Source organism: Ixodes scapularis, unplaced genomic scaffold (genome assembly GCF_016920785.2).
Source record: "Ixodes scapularis isolate PalLabHiFi unplaced genomic scaffold, ASM1692078v2 PGA_scaffold3__209_contigs__length_174095766, whole genome shotgun sequence".
Lineage (NCBI taxonomy): Eukaryota > Metazoa > Arthropoda > Arachnida > Ixodida > Ixodidae > Ixodes > Ixodes scapularis.
The window spans coordinates 86,091,124-86,112,410 of NW_024609868.1; the positions used below are offsets into that span (position 1 = coordinate 86,091,124).

Below are 21,287 nucleotides of genomic sequence, written 5' to 3' on the forward strand. Positions count from 1 at the left end.
CGGGCAGATGTCTGCTCTCCTTCACCTAGACGAACGTCGTGTTCCTCGCCCCTTTCAAGGCCGACTCGATCCCAGTATTGTCTTCCACTGCGCTGGTTTCGCTCTTTGTTTGATTTTCCGAACACGGCCGGCAGGCGCAGTAGGTGGCGGGAGGCACTACTTCGGCTACAAAAAACGTCAAAATTAATTGGACGACACGTTGTCCTGTTTGCTGATCGCGCACTGATGGACGCCAGGTGTACAGTCGTGACCGAAATAAACCGGAACAGACGGTTCAGATAAGCACGCTACCCTTTCTGCGAACTCAACGAAAAAAACGGCCCTCTTCTGGCAAACGGTTTTTATTTATTTTTTTTTTTTTTTTTTGGCTTAGCTCGCAGGGTCAGATGTATCATCGTCAATGGGCAAACTTTTAAATACCACAAAAACTGCTGCTGATAACTGTTACGTTTCTAAGTTTAATATACACTTTAGCATGCATGATCTGCTGCAAGCTAAACCTTTTATTACTTGCGTATTTAGTTTTACAATGTGACCATTTCCTCCCATCAAGTAAACATTGGCTTCAACAGTGGGGCATTCACACTCCTAACCAGTTTTATTACAGCATTCATAACGCTCGCTGGTCTTTGAAAGATCCCAGAATCTACATCATTCCCAGGCAGGGAGGATTTCTCAGTGGTCGCCATGTTGCCTAGAGGGCGTAAGTTACGTATTATTTGAAGTAGAAGTCAAACACCGAGTTGCGGTACGCCAACGCACTCAGACACGAATCCCCAAAAATGGACACCCAGTCGGCCTAGTGTGAACGCACACTTCTGATTAATGGATTTCAGTTCGCAACTTGCAGCTTGGTTTCGTCTGAATTTCTATCCCTTGCATCATCGTAATTAAAATGCCAGTAAATAAAAAAATAAGCTAATCGAACTCATCCCCAATATTCTGAAACATTATCCCTTGCGAGCTTCTCGGAAGTACTCAGCAAAACTCTAATAAACCAAATTTGGCCGAATAACTGCTTAAACCGTAATACAGCCAGAGAGAAGTATAGACGGCAATAATACAATGTTAACTAATACTACTATGTAGACACCGGAAGGTGTACTTTTCGTTCCTCGGGCCGACATATTTGAATGGGCCCTATGAACCACTTTTGCAACATTTTAAATTTCTGCCGGCATACTGTAATCAAACGCAATATTCCCATTACGATAGCATGGCACTCGTAGCGCAAACCACAATTAAAATTTCGTTATTATAGCTAGTAAATGTGTTTAGTTCTCCAGAAAATTTTTGTATTGACGAAAGCATTAGCCTCTGTAAAGTTATCGCTCGCGTTTATATCGACACTGATGCACAAACAACCTCTTGAAAGCCCAGGGTGAAAAAAAAAAAGAATAAAATAAGCTACATTTATTTGCTGAATGATATTTATTTGATTTTAATCATATTTATATCGCTTAAATCAGATATGTATAATTGAATTCAGACATATAAAATATAAATCAGGTTGCTTTTATATAAATTAGTTATTTGATTTAAATCATAAGTATTTGATTTAAGTCACGTACGCTAGAAAGGAGTGCCTTTTTGCCACAAGATGTGTTTTTAAATATGCTTACCCTTTATAAATCCTTCTTTCTCGACAATTATTTGCTTTAAATACAAACCAAAATCCAAAGAAAAGCATACAATAATAGGCAAACGCTAAATAAAAGAAAAAAAAGGGGCAGCTATCTTTACCATCACACTGTAATGCACGAATTGCAGTATTTAATGATAATTCTAATTTGTTTAGAAGATTATACAGTTTTGTATAGTATAGGTGACATGGTATCAATATATATATAAAAAGTAAAGGTCAGGTGACGTGGGATCCCGTGACGTAAATTTTCCCGCTAAAGTTAGCGGGGCAACTGATTTGGTGTACAGGTCATGTTACGTCAATTTTTCCGCTAACTTTAGCGGAGAAACTGATTTGGTCTGTAGGTCCCGTGACGTCAGGTCATGCGACATCAAATTTCCCGCTAAACTTAACGGGGAAACTGAACTCGTGTATGAGTCACGTGACATCGATTTTTCCGCTAAATTTAGTGGGAAATGCACGCACGGGCGGCCGGACAAAATTTTGTTTGGGGGTGGCGTTAAAAAGCTTTTCCTGCTTTAATAATTTCGTGATTGATTTGCTGGAAAGTGTTTGATTTACATCATTACGGTCAAATTACGACTTAAATTACGATTTTTATTATAATCTGAGTCGTGATTTCAATCATCTTGATTGTGATTTCCCACCCTGAGAAAGACTCATGGTCCTGTATTTGGTGGCACGAGGCGTTTGTAACACGTTTAACATATGGACGTCACTCGGGGCCCCGCAATGAAGCTAATACTGAATGTGTCGCAAAGTTGGCCATCTTTGGGGGGATAAGAGCTAGGAGGTTCCACCAGAGAAGCTTTCACCGTGCGAGATATGCGAATCGTGGGAGGAGGTAGGGAGCCCAATGTTCATCCTCGTATATTAAACCTCGAAGAAATTGAAACGTTATTATACATTGATGTCTCGTTAATATATGTGTGCCGCCTCTCCCGTGTGCCGCATCTTCTTCGACGACAAGTCGGTGAAAGACTGAGAACAGAAAGGCGTCTCTCTGAGACGCCTCTAGCACACCTGCGTTCCGATACATCTCCTACACCACGTATGTATACGTCATCTACGTCACCTAACGGGTGCCAGCTGGGGGCACAAATAAGACGGGAGTCAGCATTCGACTGGAGCTGCCGAACGCGGACGTCTCAAGCATTTCAATCAAAGAGGCGTCGATTCTTAGCGAGTCCTCATGGCAGTCTTGAATGCGCGCGACACGCATTTGATCTTCTTTTAAGAAACCTATTTTCAGCGAAAGGTGTGTCCGACGGTACGTTACCGCGAATCAACCTCTGAATTTGTAGAGATATTAGCAATTTGATTTAAATAAAGTAGTAAAACCTCTACGGTAGAGCGCAGTAAAACCCTTAGGTTTTGCCGCTCCACAAGACCCGAAAGCGAAGCTTTTAGTGGTATGTCAAAAACGCACGGTAATTTTTTATCTTTTTTTATTTGACGTCGAGCCATTTTTTTTTTCTTCTCGCTCTTAACGTCAGAGCTGTCAACGGCATCCTCGTGACTCCTCCAACTGTCAGGGCGGAAGGGTTTCCTCCAGAATTTCGGCACACGTTCGTTCCGGCGTCCCGGAAGCGAGCAGCCCACTCGTTTTACTGTCACACATTTCTAAAAGCGACATCAACTCTCAATTTATGGGTTCGTTTGGTTTTACGGTGTCACGACTCCAGCACCATTGTTGCCTGACTTTGCGTGTTAGGGGGACACGCAATACAGAACTGTCAGGCAGACAATAAGATTGAGAGGTAGAAGCGAGTCAATGCAGGGGTCGATCGAGAAAATGAAACGCGGAAACAGCAGATTTCAAAGACCCAACCCTGCTTCTATGATTGTCTTAGACTGCCCGTCTTGGGTGCCTATAACTCGAATTAGTTTTTTTTTTTTTTTTATTAGACTCGTGAAGTATATTTCGAAATACAAAGAACTACGTCTACAAATGTTTGATTGTGTTTATGTCAGTTAGGGTCTTCCACTACCTGCCAACCAACGGATTAAAATACCGATTTTGATGTCTGCTCGTTCCCAAACTTCTCGTTCTGACAACGAAACATTTCACAGATTCTTTTCGAGCACAAACTGCCGAAATCATGTGGTGACGAAAGGTTTACGCAGACATCCTTTGCACTCAACGGCTCGCAAAACGCACCTAAAAGCCGCCGACCCACGCGCGTGCAGATGTTGACTTTAGGTTTCATGATAACATACACCCCATGCCCGATTTTTATTCATTGCAGGTAGACCGCGCTTATACATCATCGGCTTCATACTAGGACCCTTAACGACCAAAGTCAGCCACGGCGACCATTGACAGACAGCGGCGCGTTGTGCCATGGCCGACGATGAGGGTGGGAGTGGTTCAAACTAATTACGGCCCAACGGGGGGACCTTGAGAACGCGAACCCCCTGGTAATGTGGTCGCTCCGAAGGTTTCCTATTTCAGTACGCAGCAACAACCGCCTCAACAGATTCTGTTGTCTTTCATTCCTAATGGACTCAGTAATGGTGCCCGCCTGGCACGGAAGATGAATAACTGCAATTATTTGGCTCATGAACGGGCGATTATGCGAGGAAGTTATCGTAACTATTCCGATCGGTTAGGTGGTCTTGGTCCGAACGATAAATGCAGGGTACGGAACCTGCTACTTTATACATTTTCGGCTTTGATTATTTCTTTTGTTGTCGTCGGCTATAGTTAATTACTGACCACCAACAGCGTAAACAGCAATCGAGGGTACTTGCTGATCGTTTAACTGAAAGCACGTTCTCAAGAAAACGCGAAGCCGGGAATCATCATTTGCTTCCGATATCAGGGCAATCACGGAACGGAGGATAAGACAGCGGCTGGCACAAGTAAGACATCGTGCACCTCGGAGTGGACTGGGCGAAAGTGGGGTACGGTATTTCTTTTCAGTCATATACGGAACATGCACTAGTGATGCAAAACTATCTAAAAATTTACTACCAAAAGTATTGATAGTTTTAGGGTCGAAAGCTATCGATAGTACTATTGGTAGAACAGTGTCAATAGAGAGTTTTAACGAACCACTTTTGGCACATCCGATACAATACGATGAGCCCTCTGGTGGGAACTGCGCATGTACGAGTCTTATGATGTCTACAGCGCATGAGCAGTTCGTATCGTATCGGATGGGCAAAATTCCCTAAAATTCTGTAAAAACTGGCTCTCGGCTCATTGACTATTGCTACTATCGAAAGTCAACTTTCAGGAAACTATCCGGTGTTACAAAAATTAAAGCACAGCTAAAAAAAGGTGATGACGACGGATATGTACGAGCAGACAACGCGGGGCTCTGGCCAAAACGTGAAATAGAAAGAAAACCGAAAGTTTCCTTTTTATAAAATAAATTTAGAGACAAAACAGAAATGCCGTTTTGCTACTTTTTCTTGTGCAGATATTTTGTACATTCCTCGGGTTTAAATATCAAGCTTCGCAATTTGGTACGCCCGGAATCGTAAAAATATGAGTATATTCAGTTGCATTTCGTGTTTTGGAGGTAGGGAGAACTCTCACTGAAGACACTTAGCAAAGGGTTCTTTACTAGTTTGTTTGACGCTTTTTTATTCTTTTATTATTCAAATGTCACATACTACTTTCCTTAGTATTGAACACTGACAGGTGAAAATGGGCACCCTGCTGGAGATTGCCCTTTTGTTTTTATGCTGATGACTCTTTAAAGCCAATTTCTGAAAATTGGGGACTAGCTGTTGACAAAGCCGGTTAGGGTTGTTTGCCGTGATATGTTGTCACTTTTTGTTCAATTCCATTTTGGTAGATATGTTTTTATTAACGGTGGCTGGTAATGGTTTGCCAGCCGGTATGAAATAACTTGACAATATAGGGCTCGTCACGTAATGTATAATGAAATCGTTTTTAGTCAATAGCGAGTTTTCGAATAGAGGACCCCAACGTTAGCGGACACCTAAAAAATAGGGGCTCACCACTGCGCACACGCCGAAGCAAAACCATACTTTGGGTTAGCGTTCCTCTAAACGCGGAGCTCGAGAGGCCCCTAAGGCAAACCAAATCGGCGGCGCCTTGCATCGCTCGCTTCAGGAACAAAGCCATAATGGTCGCTGCACTATTAGGCACGTTGATCGGCGATGAATGGTGCAGCGGGCTTTCGCTGCCTTACCTCGCTTAAATAACAAAGTATGAGCGATGATCTCACCCCGTTTTCTAGATCGTCTTCTGATTCCGGTCGGTCTTTAGCCTGAATGAATGCGGTAATTGTTGACATGATAGCGTCACGCGAATCCTAGTGGCTTTTCTTGCCGAAGACACAGGAAAGGAACACATAGGGCACGCATAAGCGCTAATTCGCAAACGGCTTGAAAACTCAAAAGCTAAAAAACTTGACTCGTACTCTAGCCACGTGCTAAAAACAGCACGCCTGACCGTTCGTAGTGCCTTGTACAGCGGGTGTGATGCACTGGATTCTACTGACATGGCAGAAGCTACGTTGGACCACTGCGCAGGACAAACTGGAAGGTGTGTTAATGATCGCCTTCGAAATCATTATCACTCTTAACAAGATAGTGAGGGGTTACCTTTATCTGCATCGCAAAAAGCTTAATTAAGGCAAAGATGAACTAAGTCTGGAAAAGTCGTGCAATGAGCGAGCTCCCAGGGAGAGATAGAAAGGGCTTTGGTAAAAAGTAAAACGACGAATGCTTATATATAGTATATGTATGAATCGGTGGTTTGAATCTAGAATCGTATTAATTTGGTCTTGACTTCGAAGATCCAAACATTACATGATTTGTAAAACGCGGGTAGATTTGTTTTCACCTTAGCCAATATTTGCGAATAGGGGCCCTTTAACGATGGGGGCCTCTATTATAAACTTTCGAATAAATGTAACAAAAAATTTGGTTGTGGATCTCTTCAAATTGAGCATCGCCAGATCAAACACTCATTCCAAGTCAACGTGGTAAGTTACCGATTCTTTTTATTCTTTTGCAATTCTTCACTGAGTTCCAATAAGTTTGGGAATATAAACATTAACTGGATCAAAAATAAAATATAGAAACGAAAGTTTGCCGTGATCTTAGGGATGATATTGTTCGCAATGAAGCGTTATTTCGGTAAAAAAAAACATCATAATTTTGTGAATTCGAAAGGCAATTTTGTTTTTTTTTTTCTTGCTCGCAACCCTATTGGTCGAAAGAAATGTCGGACTTAACTTTTCACCTCCGTAAAGTCATGACTCATGAACCCACGATGCGACGCGCAGTTCACTTATCAGGTGAGACGAAGGTATTTTCTTTTTCCTGACTAAATTCTGCCTATAAAAGCAAGGTGCAAACTCACGACAAGAAATAAAGAAAAAAAACAGAAAAACTACGAAACCTATGGACAAAACTATACATATGTCACTATCGACACCTTTTATTTGTAGTTTTTCGATAGTATAAACTAGATAGTTTCCAGGTTGTTGATTGTCAATAGTTTCTAGAAAACATTCCTACCATTTCCTGATAGTTTTCCTATAGATTTTAGATTGTTTCTCAATAATTATCAGAAAGTCGCTAATCGCAGTTGCGTTTTCATCCGATCTTCCCGTTTTCTGGATGGACTCTTTAGTATAGTCGGCTATCGATAGTTTCAGGATAGTCGACTATCAATAGTATCACGATTGTCGGCAATCGATAATATACTATCGATAGAACTATCATAGTTTTACGTTAGTCGACTATAAATGGTTTACTATCGACAGTACTATAGATAGTTGTATTATTGTCGACTATCAATGATACTATCAATCGTTTTATCACTATCGATAGTATGACTTGAGTAGAAGCCAAGTCTAACTATAGATTTAAAAAAGAAAATTATAGATAGTACTATCGATAGGGAAAAATACTATCAATAGTACTATCGACTATCGTAAAACTATCGACAGCACTACCGATAGTTTTTTTTCACTACCAATAGTTAGACTTGGCTTCCACCATCGATAGCGTTGATAGTTCTATCAATAGTTTTGCACCACTAACATTCGTACTGAAAATGTGCCCATCCGCATGCTATGGGTGTAACCGAGGGAGTGAAGGTAATCCTTTTAGAAAATAATGACGACAGCGCTGTGGTTTCCTCAACAACGTCTGAGTGCGAACCTTCTCCATCGGCCTTCGAGCAATTCTTTGTATTCTTCGAAACTGTATACGGACAGAAAGCGAGGGAGAGAAGGAGATGAGAGCCCGCGGGGACGTCAGAGCGCCATGCTCTGATTGGAAGGATTTGTGGGTAGACGCAAAGCAAGCCGCCTTTGTCCCTACTATGGGTTCGAAAAGTATAAGTAGAGACCTGGGCGAGAAAGAAAAAAAAAACATTATTATTTTTTTTGCGAAGGTGATATAATTCAGACTTATTTTATTTAGATCCGAGTAATTTTATTAAAAATTCTTTAGCCATAAATTGGCGATCATTTATCCCTGTATTTTAAACATGACAGATCGGTGGAACCCGTCCGGTCACTGAAAACAACGGAAGAATTACCGTAAGTTTAAAGTACAGTTTCATTAACAACTGTTTGTCGAGTCAACCTCGCCATATTTGAACAAAATTAGGTTGATTTTTTTTTAGATAGTGAAAAAAGCTTTCCTTGTTAGATTTTCTTCCGCGTCCTGACTTTTTGTGATAGCACATTAATTTTCTAGATTTGGTGTCTTTCACGGTTTTACTTACTTTACGTTACGAAACTGACAAAAAAAGTGAAAGGTAGAAAAAAAAACACTACGTTCCAATTTGCTTAGAAGTCCACTGCATTGCGCTAGTGTTCAGCCTGATATAAATCTTTTTTGGTCGACGTTTCTTCGAGTTATGTACAACACAAATGCACAAAGAAAGCATCGAGTCATAAAATAAGGTAAAGATAATATTTTGGAAATTATTTTTCTGGGAAAGATTCGATTTAAATCACCATAGTAAACCCACCCTGACTTAAATCACGATTGAAATTATCTTGACCTTGGTAGGGGCCAAGAGCTACCTTAGGGCTTACAGACTAATCATTCCAAGCAGAGCTCGGTGCTCTGCCGTTCCCGCGGGCTCTCGTCTCCTTCTCTCACTCAGTTCGTAATCATATATGTTTGACGATATGTTGTTATATAGAGAATGCTTGTAGTTTAATTTTTACTTTTGCGTAGCACCTTTTGAGCTGTATGCAAGCCCATGGTACATTTGCTCTTAATAACACACACGGTATACCGGCGTCATGCTTGACAAAAATCTCTGCAGTCTTATCTCCATCGTCCCCTTAAATTTTAAGCTTCCTGAATGTCTTCTTTATGAAACCCTTTGTTTTTGTGCATGCATGCCCTCCTGTAGCCTCTGCCAATTGTACCTCTACCTTTACCGAGCCATGCTTCGCCCCTTTCTATGTTCTTTATGTTTCCGTTTCTTGTTTTCCGAATTCAACAATTGCATACTGCACATGTCACCGTGAAAACTACAAATTAAACAGACAAGTTAGGAACTAAAGACAAAAAGCGCGTTACTATCCCGGGAAATATCCATCGAACTTCCTCTTTATCGGTTACCGTCCTCGGGACTTTCCCCACAAACCAACAAATTCAGAGATTGGGGACTTTTAATCAACCGTTACCATGTTCCGTGTGACGCTCTACAGGAGCCTTTGAAGCATGCTTTTAAGCGCGCGCCCCGCGGTCACGGTATTACTGGGGCGCGCAGTTAAAAGCATGCTTCAAAGGCTCCGTATAGCGCAGTACGCGGAACACGATAACGGACTGCTGAAATTATTATCAGCGTCTCGCGTTATTAAAATGACGCTACAGAAACGGCCACGCTGACTCTCCTTTCGGTGTCGATGGCGTTAGAAAGTTATTTTAAGATTCAGAAACAAAGCATGGCGACCCGTAGAAGGTGGGCCTACCTGTTCGACCCAACTCAACGTCTTGTGTGGGTACACAGTTATCCGACAGAACACACAAGAATCACAACCGATACGACAAGAAATGCACTAACTGCCATTTAAACATTAACACTCTAGAAAAGGTAGTAACCAGAGAAGGCCAACCAGAAATAATTGATTGGGTCGATTGGGCTCATCACGCTGGCGACGGCAACGACAGTGCAGCGTGTTTCACTGCCGGCGGTCGGGTTGTGGACAGGACGAATCAGATATGAACCAAGGCACAGAAAGAGAAGGGAACGGCGGGTTGTTCAAACGCATGCTTTCTACGCATTCTCCACTACAGTTCTCGTCCATCACTCACCGGCATTGGCGGGCCTGGCAGCCTTAAACGTGGGTCCCATATTCCGTGCGTAGGTGCCGTTGTCGACTGTCGAGAACAGGGAGGACATCACGATCGCTCGCTATCTTGCCACTCTTCACAAATTTCACTCCTCGCAATTCCTACACCTCACGCCAAACATCCACCCCCCAGTGAATCGCGCACTTTCGATTTTGTTTCTTACTTTTCTTTCTCGAGAACAAACACAGACACACACACACAAATGCTCTGCACGAACGTGTCCGTCCGCTCGTAGTTATCCTGGTATCCCGCGTTCTCCGTTCGGCAGACCGCGTTCACCCACAACACGGGGAGCAGCAGCAGCAGCCAGGGCACATCCAGACGCGGTGGAGCAGCATCGTGCATGCAGGGTGAGCCGTTCGGAGAGGATCAGGCAACACCGCCGTGACAGCGAACCAACACCGAAACACGCGGGGCTCCGGGCAGCGTGGCAGGTACGCTAACACACACACACACCACTGCTCTCAAACAACAAGTGGGGTGGGAGGGTCGTTTCCCTGGGATTCTCTGTTTTGGCAGAGCGTTTCGATATTCTCCAGGCGCGCGCGCGCTTCGTTTTTCCAACACCCGGAGTGCGAGAAGACTGACGCGCGCGAGCGGGACGGCGCTGTAGCGGGGAGTTTTCTCCCTCCCTCTTCTCCGTCGCCTTCTCTCTTGTTCTTTTGCGCCCCGTCTCCCGAGAAAGGGGCGGGCCAAATTTAGGAAGCCCGGGAAACAACAGTGGAGCGCGGCGGTAGGTATCTTTGATGACAGTGGCCACTGGGCGAAGAACGGAATGGAAGGGCCATCGTTACGTCATCGCGCGCATCGCGTATGCCACAAATACACCGCCATTTCTCTCTCCCCCTTTTTCGAGCTGTCACGTGAGTCGCCCACTGCTGATTTTGTACAGTAGGCGTGCCATTGATACGGTGGAGTTTCTCCAAGCGTGCGTGTGTGTGTGTGTGCCTTGATGTGCGTGCGTACGTGTGTGTTTGTGTGTGTGTGTGTGTGTGTGTTGCAGGGGGCTATTTGATTTCCCACAACTTGGTGGAAATAAGACCTCAAGTGTAAAGATTAACGAAAAGTATTTTAAAGAAGAAAAACATTAAATCCAAGTGAGTTCTATATCTATGTACTACAGAGCACAGAAAATTGACTGATTTTGAGTGAAATAGTTGAAAGTTGCCCATTGATGTAGTCGGAATCCTTCGCACGTTATATAACTAGTCTCTCGTTTAATTGGCCACCAAACGCACAGTTTTTTTTAATATAAAGTTTGTTCCTTTTCATTTGGTGAGATAAGCCATACGTTATCTTCTCAATTTTAACCCCCAATGTTTATCAACGAGGCCAGTCCATGGGGACAACCAGCCACTGTGAGTTATAGGAAAAAAGTAAAATCATGAAGTCACCAACGCCTTTATTCCATCTTCATTTATTTTTCTCCTCCTTCTGCAGGCTCCCTGTTTCCACAATCATAGCTTCAAGCGCGGAGTAACAATGAGGGATTACTGACAGGAATGGCCCACGATTCATTTTAGGCTGGCGATTATAAATCATGTTTCATTACTTAAACTATTGAAAAGATATGTACGATTGAAAATCAAAGTACAAATTGTACGCTGAAGGTCAAATTGATTTACCACTGAATGCAACTACTCGACTTACTCTGACACATTTCCTTTTCGTCACCATCTCCGCGCAACCCTAGGGAACCATTTCTTCCCTTCAGCCGTGTCAGCATTCGATTTGGGGCGCGCGTAGTGTCGTATGATCACTACCCCATCACTTTGAGCACAAAACGATGTGTGCGTTCTATGCAAAGCAAAGACAAGTGAGACGTCGGATGTTTACACAGCGACACGTCGGTCTGGACTTGGGACATGGCGACACGGGTTCATGCTGGAGATGAGAAAGTTGTATTGTGCCGTACGACTGCCAAATTGGAACGACTGCCTTTTTACGTCACCGCGAAACAATAGACGTACATGCCTCATTGACGAACAGTGAGGTTTTTTTTTTTATGTAGTGACTTATACACCCCCTCCCCCTTGTATTGAAAAGTCCTGGATAAGCCGCTGGCAGGTTAAAATCGAAATAAGGCAGTAGCTCTAATTTAAGCATGGGTGGGGCAAAAGACAAAATAAGTGCGCGTTGTATACACCGACCTTGACCGGATAGTCGCAGATGGCGAAACGAGGCCCATAAAAGGACTCCGGGAAAACAAAAGCGCGGGCCTTGCGAAACCTCGGGTGACGCGTGCTTATAAACACTCCTCCCCCACCCCGGAAACGCGGCTCAGGGTACGAGAGAGCCACTTGAGTGAGCCTACCGGCTGGTTCTGTCGACCCGTTCTGAAATTCGGTACAGCGAAGGAGGGCAAAAGCCGAAGTGGCCAAGGTTAGACGCTACCTACTATATATACGAGGCTTCGAAGTCCACTTCAAGAGTGAAGACAAAATAAAAGAGAAAGTACGAAAATAAGGGAGCCAAGGTGGCGCAAGTGCGTTTCTTTTTTATGCATGAGCGGCGCCTTCACGCTGACGAACGGAGGGCAAATAACGAACAACGATAAAAAAATAATATACCAGAATAAGCAAAAAAAAAAGAAGAAAAAACCCACAGCGGGTTTTGTACCGTCCTTTCCCTCTCCGAGTGTGTGCGCGGGTAAATATATATGTTAGAAAATCACGATAGATCCGACACAAAGCTATTACCGCAGGTTAACAAAAATGGGACACGTTTCTCCCGCAGAGCCTGCCACGTATTCTTTCCGCTTTAGCAGAGCGAACGCTGCAGAGGAGAGAGAGGAGGCGAGTCCACTGGCCTCCTCTCCAGCGTTCGCTCTGCTAGAGTGGGAAGAGTAGAGGGCATCGCGGGAGGAAACATTGTAGTGAACTCCAAGATGAAAGCAGGAAGGCGTCGCGGTGGCCTTGAGGGGGATCTCGTTCATGCAAGACAAGAAACAATGATGCTCTGTTGCAGGTCAAGAAAAGCAGGACGGGATTCTCCTATAAGTTCGCTTTCCACTTTAACATAGCGAACGCTGGAGAGGAAACGAATGGAAAGGAGGAAACCACCGATCATGGCGAGCAGAGAGCTTTGTGGGAGGGCCTTGTCCTGCTTTTCAACCGCCATTAAATATTAACTTATGCCCTTAAAAAAAAAAAATTGAAATTGAAATTGTTTTTCCGAATTTTTACGCATAAGACAATAAAATTGGAAACATTGCGTTAAAATTGTTTATTATAAAGGTACTTTGGTTACTTGTATGTTGTAATATGCAACATCCAGGATTGCTGATAATTACATTATTGAATATGGCCAATCTCTTTAACGACATCAACAAAATTGCGTGATTAAGATAATTCTTCCTAGAAACTGAACGCATCGTCAATTACCGTTCCTGCCCCAAAATAAATAGTCACGAAGATCGACACGTCATTAGCTGCTTTCAATTTTTTTTTTCCCTCGCGATACACAACCCCGACCCATGCCCAAAGCCCTTTAAGCTCCGCGAGCGAGCAACGCCTCCGGACCCCGAGGCTGATGAAATAAATAAATGAATAAAATAAAAGGCAGTAAAACCTACCTGGATCTGCCACAATTATTGTAAAACATCGGCTAAAGGCAGTCATAGAATTACGAGGGACCCGTTGATTATAACCAGAGTCGTATCCCTATACTACACCGCTAAAGATCACAAGAGAAAGGCGTGGTGTCGCACGGCGTATACACGGCGAAGGGCATAAATGCATAACCAGGCAGGGTTCGTGCTGAGTCAGCGTTGCTCGAATGCGCGTGAGTCACGACACGAGCGAGCATCAGCAAAAGACAAAGCGCGCAAACGAACGAAAAACACGCAGAATTGGTAATTGGTGGGTTCGGAGTCTCGGGGACAGGGGTGCTTAGCGCTTCTCTTCGAGCAACACATCGTGGTTACCGATAAGAGGCATTCACTGGACGACATGTGTGGTGGCGATATGTACACGGCGGGTGGTTATCATTTGAGCCCGTTCTCGTTTCGACCTTTTCACCTGGCCCTTTTCAAAACAGCCATTCTCAAAAATATCCCGCTTGGACCCGTCGCACCTGACTCTTTCTATACCAAAATCGTTTTTAGGGTAATATTAATAAATACATTGATATAATTGTGTGTGTGTGTGTGTGTGTGTGTGTGTGTGTGTGTGTGTGTGTGTGTGTGTGTGTGTGTGTGTGTGTGTGTGTGCCACGCTACAGGCATACTCTCTCTGCTAAGGATTTTAGCAGTGCGTCGAGGTCGTCGTGAAAAGCTACTAGCTGAAAATAAAACAGATCAACTATTTATCGCAGCCAGATCATATTCCGAAATGTCACGTTGTTTGAGGTCTCTCGACTTGGGACAATGCCACCACTTCTATAATGCAGTGGTTCGCAAAAGGGGGTCTGCGAAGGCATCCTAGGGGTCCGCGAAGCCCTGTCTCATCAGTCAGGCACTGCAATATTAGTTGTCTTTCTTCACGTTGAGAAGAAGCGTTAAATTTTTGGGAGAGTACTCTCGTGTGTATGTCAATGATATAAGTCTACTTCACATTAGCAATTAGTTACATCGATTTATTAAATCATTATAATAATAACCTATACCTTTCTATTCCCCTCACCCCGAACAGGGTCCTCTATCATCTCCGCCTTTCTACAAGGGGTCCGCGAAACATCAATGGTTGCGAACCAATGCTATTATGTATGCTATTTCTGTTCAAACAAACTTTCTAGATTAAATGTTCATCACTTTTTTTTCTCTCGTTTGCTTAGAGAAAGAGAAGCAGGCGTCAAAGTACGATTCTCCTAGCGTACCTCTACACATAACATATATCTGATGGCACGTTGGGAGCCCAAGCAAGGTAAGGCTCATCAACAAAGCCGCGAAGGCATAACGACGTTTAAAGCTTGCCGAACTAGTACCATTCGGTCGTTGCGCGAACGGGCGAAATGAGAATCGGTCCAGTTGCGAAAAACACGATTCAGATCTTATGAGAATGTTCAAACGAGAATGGGTCGAAATGTGCAAGGTTCAAATGCGAATGGGACGTTTTGAGATACACCCGTAAACGGCATGCTCAGAGCAAGTTCACATTAATAGGCTGCTGATTCCAGCAATCTTGATGGTGCGGAATGCCCGTTGCAAAAAAACTGTGGACCTCGCCATCAGCACGTGCTCAGCAATACGAGTCAAACAAAAGCACTGTGCGTTTGCGTTTCCACAGTGCGCTTGAGCTGGAGCCAAAACTGCGGTCTTTGATTGGTGCATGGCGTCCACGCGCACGCACATCGTAGAGCACGCAAGGCTAACGCACAGGGCTTACGTTTGCACTTGCACGCAATAATAAAACTTGAATTTTTTTTTTAGTGTAGTGAGCCCGAATTTTTAGTGTAGAGAGCTCGGTCCTTTGTTTTTTTAATGTATGTAAATGACTTGCCAACTCGTATTCGGTCCACAATTAGGTTATATGCCGACTATTGCGCGATCAATTGGAAAATAGAAAGGCTAGATGACTGCATTTTTTAGGGCGACTTGACATGTCTCGGAACATAGTGTGAAGAGTGGCAAGTGAAAATTAATGTTTCCAAAACAAAATTCCTTAACTTTAATCCCAAACGTACATCAACCCAGTTCAACTACAATATTTTCAATTCGTCTATTGAAAATGCTCCAACATACAAATATCTTGGGGTTCACTTCACCTGCAATCTCTCATGGGAGCGTCACATAAATTACACTACTGCAAAGGCTAACAAAACCCTTGGTTTCTTGAAGCGACACCTCTACCTTGCAACACGGTACACTGAACTGATCGCATATTTACCTCTCATTTAACCGAAGCTTGAATATTCCTCTCTTATCTGGAATCCGCATCAGTCATAGTTAATCGATGAGTTAGAAGCAATACAAAACCGAGCTGCTCGCTTCATACTTCGTAACTTCACCCGCACAAGCATTACAGCATTAAATCAGCAACTTAAGGTTCCACTAGTTGCAAACCGTCGGAAAGTGTCTCGGCTGATTGCCCTGCAGCAGCCGTACTACCATTCGCCATCCAAAAAAAGATAAGTATTGTAGAGCCGCCATCCACATCTCCTCATGCACAGACAATACACGGAAACTTCACGTCACCACTCCTAGGACTAACATCTACAAGTTTTCAACTTTACAGCTGTCTATTACCGACTGGAATTCACTCCCCGATAACATTGTAACAATAGAAGAGCCCAGCGCGTTTCGAGCCGCATTTGCCGCTCTTTACACGTAATTAATCTAAACCGTTTTTTGTGTGTGTGTGTGTGTGTTTTTTGTGAGTTTTAATGTATATTGCTGTTTGTCCCCCCTTATGTAAAGCCCCCTGAAGGCGATATAAGGGTACAATAAATGAAATGAATGAAATGAAATGGAAATGCAGTAAACTGTAATGGCCCCTGGCTAGCATGGTCCACATGTTAGCGCGAACGTTTTAGTAACAAAATCCCGCGTTTGTACATTCTCATACAGCAGGGGAAGAGACAACGAATTTGTGACTAAAGAGCCAATGCATTTGGAGCTGGCCGAAAAGACAATCGATTATGATTAACGGAAGAGCATTTAAAAGTTGTGAGTGACAAAAGAGTCAATCAATTTGTGATTGATGAAATAACCAATCAGTTTGTGATTGAGGGAAGAGTCTATTGGTTGACTGAAAAGCCAATCAATTTGTGATTTAAGATAATTCATATCATGCAGGATTCGCGTGATCAGTTCCCGCATGCTCCGCAAGAAAGCATTTCTCAAAAGAGCTGTGCATACAGCTATGGCGTTCGCTACCAAACACGCTAATGGCTCGTTCACACACTCGCAACCGAGCAGGACCGACTGAGACAAAAACTGCTTTTAAGCTTCGTTTGACGGCTAAGGACCGGCTGCATTGCTGCACAACCGGTCGTACGAGGGACTTTCAGTCGATCGTAGTCGAACGCAAGTCTGTGAGCGGGCCTTGAAACTGAAAGTCTCTACTGGCAATAATGAAAAAGTGACGCCAGGGGGAAACAGGGGTTCACTCTTTGGACTGCAGGCTTTGTTCCCAATAGATTACAGGAAATTTTATGGGGTATGATGAATGCTTCGGAAGCTCGATCCATTCACCCGCGCATCAGCGCAAAACAAATGCTCGGCATGACCCATTCCTTAAACTGCCAGCACGACTGGCAAGCATATCTGCCACTGACGTCAAGGAACATGGAAAGCGCGGGTATGAATGTTGATTTTGGCGCCATTTTCATTTGCCGATTTCACAATAACTATTCTGAATTTCGCGATACTAAATAGCACACTGGAAAGGGTAAAGGTTGGGGATGCAAAACAAAAAATCTTTCAGCCTTTCCACTCTGGTGAAGAAGGAGGACCAGCGAAGCTGTACTATGGTGGTAATGAAGTAACGGCCGGCCGCAAGTCGGCAAGCCAGAGTGGAACGGCTAGAAAGGTTACCGCCATCTAAGAACGACGACGGCAACCAGACAACCGGCAAACACAACACACTGGACAGCTACCGCCATCTATGAGCGACGGCGGTAGCAGTCCAGTGTGTTGTGTCGACATTTTTTGGGGGACGGACACGACCCTGGGGAAACTCCCTTAATAGCTCCGCTGTAATTGTTAGTTGGGGTAGCTCGATAAATCGCCGGAGCGACCCTTTAAGGGCTAGTTCACACACTTGCGACTGCTTACAACGGGAGAGGCTAATAAAATGCTTTTTAAGCCTCTCGTGACTGCTTACGACCGGTTGCGCAGCATTGTAGCTGGCCGTAAGCAATCGCAAAAGGCTTGAAACCGCTTTTTAGCCTTTTCCTAGTCGTAAGCAGTCGAAAGTGCCTAAACGGGCCGAGCATTCGCTGAACTGCGCCCTCATCACCTTTCATACTACACTTTTGTGTGCGTGTGTACCTATTATTATTTCATGTGTGTGTGTAGGTTCAATTCTTTATTTTATTTAGTTGGATAATAAGCTATTTAGTATGGGCCTCCGTCCTTTATAGTGCACCTCAACCCTTCCGGGTTAAATAAAGAATATCAATATCAATATCAGAAGAACGGTGCGGGGCTTCTGCATAAGAGAGTTTGGAGAGACAGGCAGAGCAATGCGGTAAATGGGGTACCCTCGTTTCATCTGCTGATCGAACCAATACGAGACAACGCTAGAAAGCAGACGGCATCATTTTGGGTGGGAAGCTTATACAGTGAATACTCGATCAACTTGACCCTGCGAAAAGCGGTGCCAAAAACATTGGTAGAACCGGTCATCCCAGTTCACGTTTCTAATTGCGCCTGTCACATACATCTTCGAGACCGTATAAAACGCCCGATGCCTCGGCGTTATCCGAATGTAATTTGGATTGCTTTGGATGGCTTTATTTAAAGCCGATCGAGGGAAGTTGTTCGACGACTATTCGAACTTACATTTACGTCACTCAAAATAAAATAAAATAAAGTTAGCAAAAAAGAAACAAGTACTCTCTATACAGATGTTGGTTTGAAAGGCGTATACACAGCTCGTGTTCCCTTTCTTTGACTTTTTTGAGCGCTCAAGGTACTATTTGTGGAAGGAAGTATGGCGGTAGCAACAGATCAGATATTGCAGAATAAAAACTTCTCGCTTAGGTTCATCGATTAGGCCTCATCGAACATGAAGTAATCAAAAACCTTTTTGAAGAAAGATAACAGAGAGGTCCTCTATATTTCTGTGGTGAATGTACTTGTAGATGAGACATTCAAGTAACAAACGTCCCATAAAGCAATATTTAGGCCAATATCTACGAAGGTCGTCATCCATCAGCAACGCTAGATATTCTCTTATTTCACGCCCTCAATTTACTTCGGCCTTCCAAGAGGGACGTTGATCTCGACGGAATTCGGGTTGTTGAAAGAATAGCGTCGAACAGTTGATACTTTACGACAGCCTAAATCACCATGCATACGCGCACTATCGAGTGTTTTCCAAGGCAGTATGGAGCTCTAGTATTGCATATTGGAGCAAACGCAAGCGTAATCCGTTTGCGTTAGCTTTGCGTGCTCCACGCTGTGCATGCCTGTCTACGCTATATGCGCCAATCCAAGACGCAGTTTGTGCTCCCCGCACGGGCAGTGTGGAACACGCAACGCTAAGGCAAACACACAGGGCTTGCCCTCATTAGTATACGCAATATTACAACTCACTAGTGTTTTGAATGCATACCGGGTTTGCGATATACAGTAATAACCCTACTACTTCATTACGCTTTCCGGGAGAACTGACGGCCATTCAGAATAACCTTACACTCTATCTCACTAGTTGCGCGGTGTGCCGTAGAAGCCAGCTTTTCTACAAATTTTCAACGAACCTCCGAGCGCGGGGGGGGGGGGGGGGGGGGGGGGGGGGGGGCGAAAAAGGGCTTGGGAAGGAAGGAAGTTCTTCTTAATAAAGGGGCCCTGCAAGGAGTTTTTTACTGGTTCTTAATTTGCACTCGGAACGCTCGGAACGCTCGGATCCGACCGGTTTCGAGCATTCCGAAGGCCTTTGGCGCGGGTTTGGCTGACGATTTGGCCATTTGGCGGTATGGCAGCGCGAAGTGGCTCCCGTTCTAAACTAATCTTTACCCCGTGTTTGCGGTCATTTGTTGTCAATCAAGTGTTATGCCGAATTAGTCTTTAATCGCGCAGCAAATGCAATGCGAGCCGCCCTGGCCGTCGCTTCATACACTCTCAAGAAAAAAGCGTGTCAAAAGGTGTATCGTTACACCCTTTGTCCCATATAATACACCCCAAAACTTCAATTCGACGTACAGCGCCCTACAGTCGAACAGACGGCCCGAAATATTACGAGGGGCTTGATAGCCGTGTGGTACAACTTATTAAAATAGCTAATGTACGTTTTACTGACAACAACAACAAAAAAATTAATAATATTCGGGGTTTTCTTGGCCATACTGTAAAAACTCTGTGTTTTCTTTATGTGGTCTTTCATACGTACTTTAGCTATTTAAAAAGTTATATCGCACTGTTATCAAGCCCCTTGTAAAATTTGGGGTCGTTTGTTACGTCGAAATGAAGTTTTGGGGTGTATTACACGGGACAAAGGGTGTGACGATACACCCTTTTACACCTTTTTGTTTTTTTAGAGTGTACAGCCTATCCAGCCCATGCTTAGTGGCGCCCTCTCGAGCGGTCGACACAGAGTGCGGCAGCAGTGAGCGCTCGATGATCTCACTACCCCTCGTCTAGTTCACGGCCACTCAAGCCAAGACCTACGACGTCATGAAGGAGGCTATTTTTTGCTTGTTTTTATCATTTTAATTTGCCTATAATGTTTAAAATAAAGCGAGATTTGAGAAAGGGAAAGTTGCATTAAGTTATCAGGTTGAGTGCGCTCAGGTTCGGTGCAAATTTAAAACAAGTCAAAAAGTTGTTGCAGGGCCCTTAAAGGTAAGGCTCAGAGTAGGCTCCCCCCACAACTTCCCCCTGAAGTGGACAGAGGTGGGAGGAGCTTCCCCTGAACTCTAAACATGTCATTGACTATAGTGAGATACAGCGGGATGACTGATTTATCGCAAGATTTGAATATCAAATGACCTTTGTGCATTTGAAGAGGAGGGGAAGGAGCAACGCCTTTCTTACCCGGACAATAGGTACCATACCGTTATCGGTATGCTGCACTTTCGAACTGCATGTCGACAAATGCGAAATTTAACACGATCACTATAAATCACTATAAAACTATGTCAATAGAGAGTTTTAGTAGATCGTTCCGATACCCCCGATAGCCCCGATAACGATACTATGCATGCGCAAGGGAGCCGGTGGCGGAGTATCGGGTATCGTTATCGGAGTCATGGGAACGATCTACTAAAACTCTCTAATATAAACGACACAAGCGTGTCGCATTATAGTGATTTCATTTCTTATTGCTTATATTTTTGGCAACATATCATACCCCAAAGCTTGGCGTCTGTAACTCTAATTTGCACAATTTGAATTGCTATAGTTGTGAGTACGTTTGGAATTAGGAAGATTTATAGAAAAAGCTTCGAGAAAGTTTGAACGGCATCGAGTTATTTACGGTAAATAAAATGATCATGGGACAATAATGAACTGTAATGACCAAAAAAAAATATAAGTATAAAGAAAAACAAGCGCCGAATCAATTTCTTTTGTTTTTTTTTTATAATTTTCATATTGGAAGAACCGGTAAACGACGAGAAAAACCTGTCTTTCCGCCGCCACTTTTCAAGGTCACGTTTCCAGGCGGAGACAGGCGTTAAATGCCGCGGACATATTTTTCGAAAGGGCGGTCGCGGTTCAGTTGGTGCG

The 21,287-nt window shown here is 43.8% G+C and overlaps 1 protein-coding gene across 1 annotated transcript in view; it reads right to left on the bottom strand.

Moving 5' to 3' along the window:
* Nucleotides 1-21,287, bottom strand: part of LOC115310225 (sorbin and SH3 domain-containing protein 1) — a 242,712-nt gene that overhangs the window by 97,362 nt on the left and 124,063 nt on the right. The gene's annotated exons all lie outside the window — the stretch shown is intronic.